The sequence below is a fragment of the Pinus tabuliformis genome, chromosome 5_1 (assembly GCF_031772625.1).
Source record: "Pinus tabuliformis cultivar Carrire ecotype Pingquan chromosome 5_1, CPIR1, whole genome shotgun sequence".
Classification (NCBI taxonomy): Eukaryota; Viridiplantae; Streptophyta; class Pinopsida; order Pinales; family Pinaceae; genus Pinus; species Pinus tabuliformis.
Window position 1 is genome coordinate 917,180,331 of NC_142305.1, and position 6,000 is coordinate 917,186,330.

Below are 6,000 nucleotides of genomic sequence, written 5' to 3' on the forward strand. Positions count from 1 at the left end.
TTTCGAGAGTCAGAGAAGAGTTGGAAGATGACTCCAGGGGGGTTCCTTTTTCATTTATTTAATGAGTTCGAAAAAGAGATAAAATAAAACTCATAAGAATTGGTCAATAATGATCACTGTTCACTTTGAAGGTACCTGTAACTGCACAAGAAACACACCCATCACTGATATTGAGAAAAAATATTAAAATATTACGAAAATATCAACAAAAATGACTTTCAAAACTTATAAATAGGCAAAAGTAATTTTATTTTTTACCATTTTACCAAAGTGAGCTCTGAAAGTGCATTTTGTGCCCTAATTCTCTTAATTTTCCAGTGGTTTTTGCGGGAGTTCTAGGGTATCGTTTCACGAACTCTCTTCGACAGGTAAGAGGCCCATCCCTGCTCTTCCATTTTATCACTTTTTAATGCATTTTAAATGGTAATTTTGATGCTAGAAAGGAGGATTTCAAAATTTTAGGGCGTCGGCGACCATCGCGGGTATGGTCATCGGACCCGTGATGGTCGCGCTTGAGCCTAAAGGCTCATGCGATGCCATCACATTGTTTGTAAAAACAGGCGCGATGGCATCGAGGGTGGATTTTTAAGAAATAAAATTCTCTTTTAAGCAAAAATTGATGTTTTTGATCCATGAAAAAAACATTAATAAGTGTTAAATGTTGTTTTGCGGGAGAATATGGTCTTGGAGTGGAAAGAAAGAGGCCATGAGGCCGAAGACCATCAAGCAGCTCAAGATCCTGAATGCATAAATGCTTTGAGGAATTGTGGGCTGCTAAAATTCTTCAGGACCACAGGGTTAAGGGCTCAGATGGAATTGCTGCCCTATCTGATTAGTCTCTGGGATGTAGATCGAGAGATCTTCATCATAAAAGGCCAGGAACTAGAACTGGAAGATATGGATATGTACTATATCACGGGATTGTCCCGGCGAGGGGAAGTAGTCCAAATCTTTGGATCTCATCAAGGAGGTGAGAGTACAAGGACTCTAGTCCAAAGGCATTGTCCTGGTGCCGAAATGACCAATGGAGGGAAGGTGAAGATAGCGACAATCATCAACAACCTCATCTTGAGAACGATTTTGATCACTATGGCACGTGTAGCCAGCATGCAAGCCTTGCATGATGTTTCAAAATCCTAGTTCCAATATGCTATCACAAGTTTTACCCCCACCGTCTTCAACTGGTGTGGAGGCCTTTTGGAAAACATGAAACAACAACTGACCAAGGGGAAGCATGGACACTTGAAGCAATTTGGGTTCAGTTCTATACTAGTGACCTTCTTTTTAGAGCGAGTGCCCCTATTCTGGTATCAGTGGGCAGAGGTACCAGATCCTGCCCCTTGAGATCCGAGACTCGTACGATGGAGTCAACTCATGCCTCGAGGAGGCACGAGTCAACATATGCATTATCGACCACAATTTTTCATTTGGCTAGAACACCAACTACTTGTGGTGGACGACTACGCTTATGCTGGCACAAATTTCAGGTGGGATCCAAAATGTAACTCTACCACCAGGAGAGCAGTGGACCGATGCAGGTAAAAACTTACTTTTTGGATTTTTTCAAGTTTTATAATTTTTTATAAAAGTGTAAACTGAGACTCAACTTGTGATAAATGTGCAAATGTGGGACCAGAGAGACCACTAGGCATGTCACCAATAGCATGGCAAGTTGCGAATCAGGTAGTGGGCGCAGACTATAAGGAAGGGGCAGACTGCTTAGTTGAGATGGAGCTTAATCTGGAGGCAATAACTCGTGGAGTCCCACAGTATGCCATTATTGATGATGTTCCATTGCGTTGGCAGAGACACACAGTGGTAGTCTCTACGAGACTACGTCGGCTTCTAGGCCGAGTGATCATAGCGGTCTCGTGCTATCATGAGCACTGTGCAGTTTGATAGTTTATCTAGTCTTTTTACACATTTTGTAGGCTGTGAAAGCCAAGTGTCCCAGAACCCTCTATTTTTTTTATATTTTGATGTAAACACTCCGGAAGACGCGATATATATGCATGTTTTATTTCCTACTTATGTGTCCATAATCATGATTAGTTTTATAAATGATGCAAGCACCTATCAATAACAAAATTTTCTAATGCATCTGTTAATGTATTTAAATTACGTGGAATATGTTGATATGTAATGAAATCAAAATTTCTTTCCAGCAATCTAACACGTAGATACATACGCAATATTTGTGGATTTCTCACTGAGTAATGATTGTTTAATTGTAACACAACGAGCTGTGAATCCAACTTGACAACTAAATCCCTAATGCCAAGAGCAACTGCTTCTGACAAGAGTTCAATAACTGCACTATATTCAACAATATTATTGGTTGTTTGACCAAGGCAAATACCTTGTAAGTTAATCAGCTCGCCATTAGGGTCATAGAGTACCCATGTTGCGGAAGACAAATTCTGTGTGCTACGACAAGCACCATCAGCAAAACCAACGTAATGGCTTGACGACATCTGCAAACTGAGTGGAACATAGGGTAAGTAGAAAAACACATGTCTGCAAATCAAACAAACACACCAAAAACCAAAAATGCACACTAATGTACAAAATTTATTACACAAATTTCACGCATAATACTTCTTCAGATGGAGTCCATTTTCAGACTCGGGTAATCAATCAATAGAGAATAAAATCGGAGTTTCACCATTGACATGACATGTAAGCATCGACTCGGCCAAATAATAGAGTAAAACTCATAAAAGGCTATGCCCCCATGCCCCCCGGGCGAGTGAGGGTTGTGAGTCATAAGATGAAAACCCCATTGTGATAATGGGCAAATGGTAGAGACTCGGTGAAAAAATATCATGAAAGGAGGCATGAAAAACTTGATCTCATGACGAGGAAAAGGTGCCCCTAGTTGAAAGATTTTGACAATTTCAGGGTAAACTGAAATGTCAATAGGTAGGGTTGCAGTGATGTTCCCCATATTACCCTTTGACAAGACTTCATGCACCAGGATAGGTGTCTGAAGTGGAGGTGCAAGATAATGAGAAACAGACGCTTCAAGACAGGAAGGAATCTCATCGAGGATAGGAAGAAAAGAAGAATGATTATGTAGACCGTTCCATGGAGTTTCATCTAGAGACATGACCTTAGTAATACTCTCGTCAGTGGGGAATGTCTCGTTCAAACGATCCAGAGAATCCCAAGAACCAAGCCAGGGAGATGGCACGTAAGTGTCTCGGTTCATACTGAAAATAGTATGACTATTTGAAGTGGCCATTAAAGCCAAGATAATTTCTTGATAATTTAGCTCCAATGGACTTAAAGGCATAGCATCGCCGAATGATTCAATTTGATCTATGGTAGGGATAATCCAAGGATCCATAGAGGCTGAGATCATATTAATTGAATGAACATTCGGAGGTGGGAAAGTAAAAGTACCCATTAAAGCAAAGTCTTTGAAGAGACCTGCCCCCACGCTCTCGTAAGGAATCTCAGTATTTCCCACGTAAGGAACGTTGTCGTTGGATGAACCAGAAGAAAAGAAGGACAATTGATCAATAGTGACTATTTTTCCTTCATGAGGAAAACGAAGCATGCGGAACAAAGAAGACACCACACAAAACATGGCGTGGGTCTAGCTTCGCCTAAGAAGAAGGTTGTAGTTGAGATTTGCATCTACAACTTCTACTTCTAATTCAATAGTCTTTCCTTCTAATGTAATCGGCAAGTTCGTGAGAATACCATATGGACGTGAACCTCTGTCGTCAAAGGCTTCCAAGGTGTTCGGAGACTGGTTAAGAGAAGGAGAGCCAATGGCTTTCCAACACGAAATTAACATGATGTAGGTAGAGGCACCTTCATCAATAACTGTTCGATGAATCGTCTTTCCTTTGATAAGAACCTGTATTAGAAATGCAATCTGATGTGGAAGACGAGGCACATGATTCTCTAGATCGAAAGTAATCATACTTGAATCAGAAGGGTCAATAGCACCTATAGCAGACAATAGTGACTTCCTTTATGTTGGACAGGATTGAAGAACCTCCAAGGTAGACATCGCTGAAGGTGCCTGAGCTAAATCCTCAACAATATTGTAATGTTGTGCAGCTCTAGCATTCATATTAAAAGATGACTTCTGAAGAAGACCTTTGGGAGGTGATCGGATGACAGATTCATTGTTAGGGCACTTGATAGGGAGCCAACTAGAATTGGACACAGTAGAAGTAGAAGGAGTATCGGTAGCTTCTTTCTCCATTTTCTGCTTAGGTGTGGTTTGATAGTCTTTAGTTCGAGCAATGATCAAGATAGGTGATGAACCTTGCATCATGAACACTATAGAACCTGAGGAAGCATAGGACTGCGATTGGTCTACCAACTGCGTTTGCTGTGAAGGAAAAGGTTCTTTTAAGACAACTGGAGTTCCTTTCATTAAGTGATTAAGTTCAGAACGTCGGGGACAATCCTTAGTGTAATGATCCTCCTCACAGATGAGGCAAGGATATTTCGGCTTTCTTATAAAAGCATCATTGACAGATGATTTAGGAGGGTCCTATTTCGGGGCATTAGCTTTGGCTTTACCTTTGCCCTTCTTTTTACCCTTAGAGGCCTTATCTGCTTTGGTAGACTGGATAGCATGTACCTCAGAGGTTTTACCAAGACTAGATGAATTCTTTGAGGGATTATTAGAACCAGTGTTCAGGACAGGTTTCTGCTTCGAAGAAGCTTTCGTGGAAGTCTGAGACATGGAACCAATCACACCATCAACAGGTGGTGTATCCGGAGACTTTGATGCTATTAGATCCAATGATGGTCTCAGAGCATCAGGTAACATCTCGTACAATGTGCTAGATTACGAATAGACCAAGTCTAAATACTAGGCATGGGCGATAGTTTTCTCTTTAGTAACACATCCACCCATAGCTATGTCCTTAGCAATCTTTCTAACGAATGATTTTGTAAACCATTCTGTCAATAACTCATTAGAAATCTCAAATTTGATGAGGTGATGCTGACATCTCCATTCATGGATATCATCGGAAATGTGGGTCGCGGTGTCTTGCTTCAGGGATGTAATCAAATGAGTGTTAGTTTCATATCAAACTGGCAATTGATAATGAGTGAGGAAAGCGATAACGAGAGAGTTAAAGTCATTGTAGGTACCTTGAGGCAATTCGATGTACCATTTAATGACAACACCTATGAGAGTTCTCTGAAAGAGTTGAAGATGGATAGAATCATCGAGATATGAATTGGAGGAGCACCATAGGTGATATGTCATCACGTGGGCTTGTCGATCCTCCTTAGCTTTTCCCTCAAATTTGGGGCAATCACTTGTAATTTTCGTTGGAACTGGAGGCCAGTAAAGCGAATGAAGAATGAGATCATTTGTGAGCCTCGAGACATCGTGCAGCTCTAACGTAGCTAAGAAATGTAATTGCGTGTTAAACGACATATAGGGCCTTTGAGGAGACCCAAACTGTAGAATCTAGCCTTGTTGGTAAGGATTTTTCGCCCACAGTAGAGGATTTTGTCCATATGGAACCTGATTTTGTCCCCACTGGGGGTTCCCATGACTGAAAGGTGAATTTGGTCAAGGGTAGACTTGAGGTTGTCCTACCATAGGCCGCTGATAAGGATTGTACGTGGCATATGAGTTATTAGATTGTTGAACCTGTTGCCCTTGGACATAAGGAGATTGACCTTGCTGTTGCAGGGGTTGACCTTGGCCTTGCAAAGGATGACCTTGCTGATATGCATACAAGTCTTGATGCTACCAAGGTTGACCTTGTTGCTGCAAAGGTTGGCTTTGTGAAGACAAAGGTGGGACGACTGCTTCACAAACTGAGTATGTGGCTGCAAAGGTTGTTGTAACAGCGGCAAAGGTTGCCCCTACTGCTGTAACAATTACCCTTGCTGCTACAATTATTGCCCTTGCTGCTACAAAGATTTCCCTTGCTGCTGTGAAGTTTGCCCTTGCTGCTACAAAGTTTGTCCTTGTTATTGCAAGAGTAGCTGGATAGTTCCTTGGGTTAT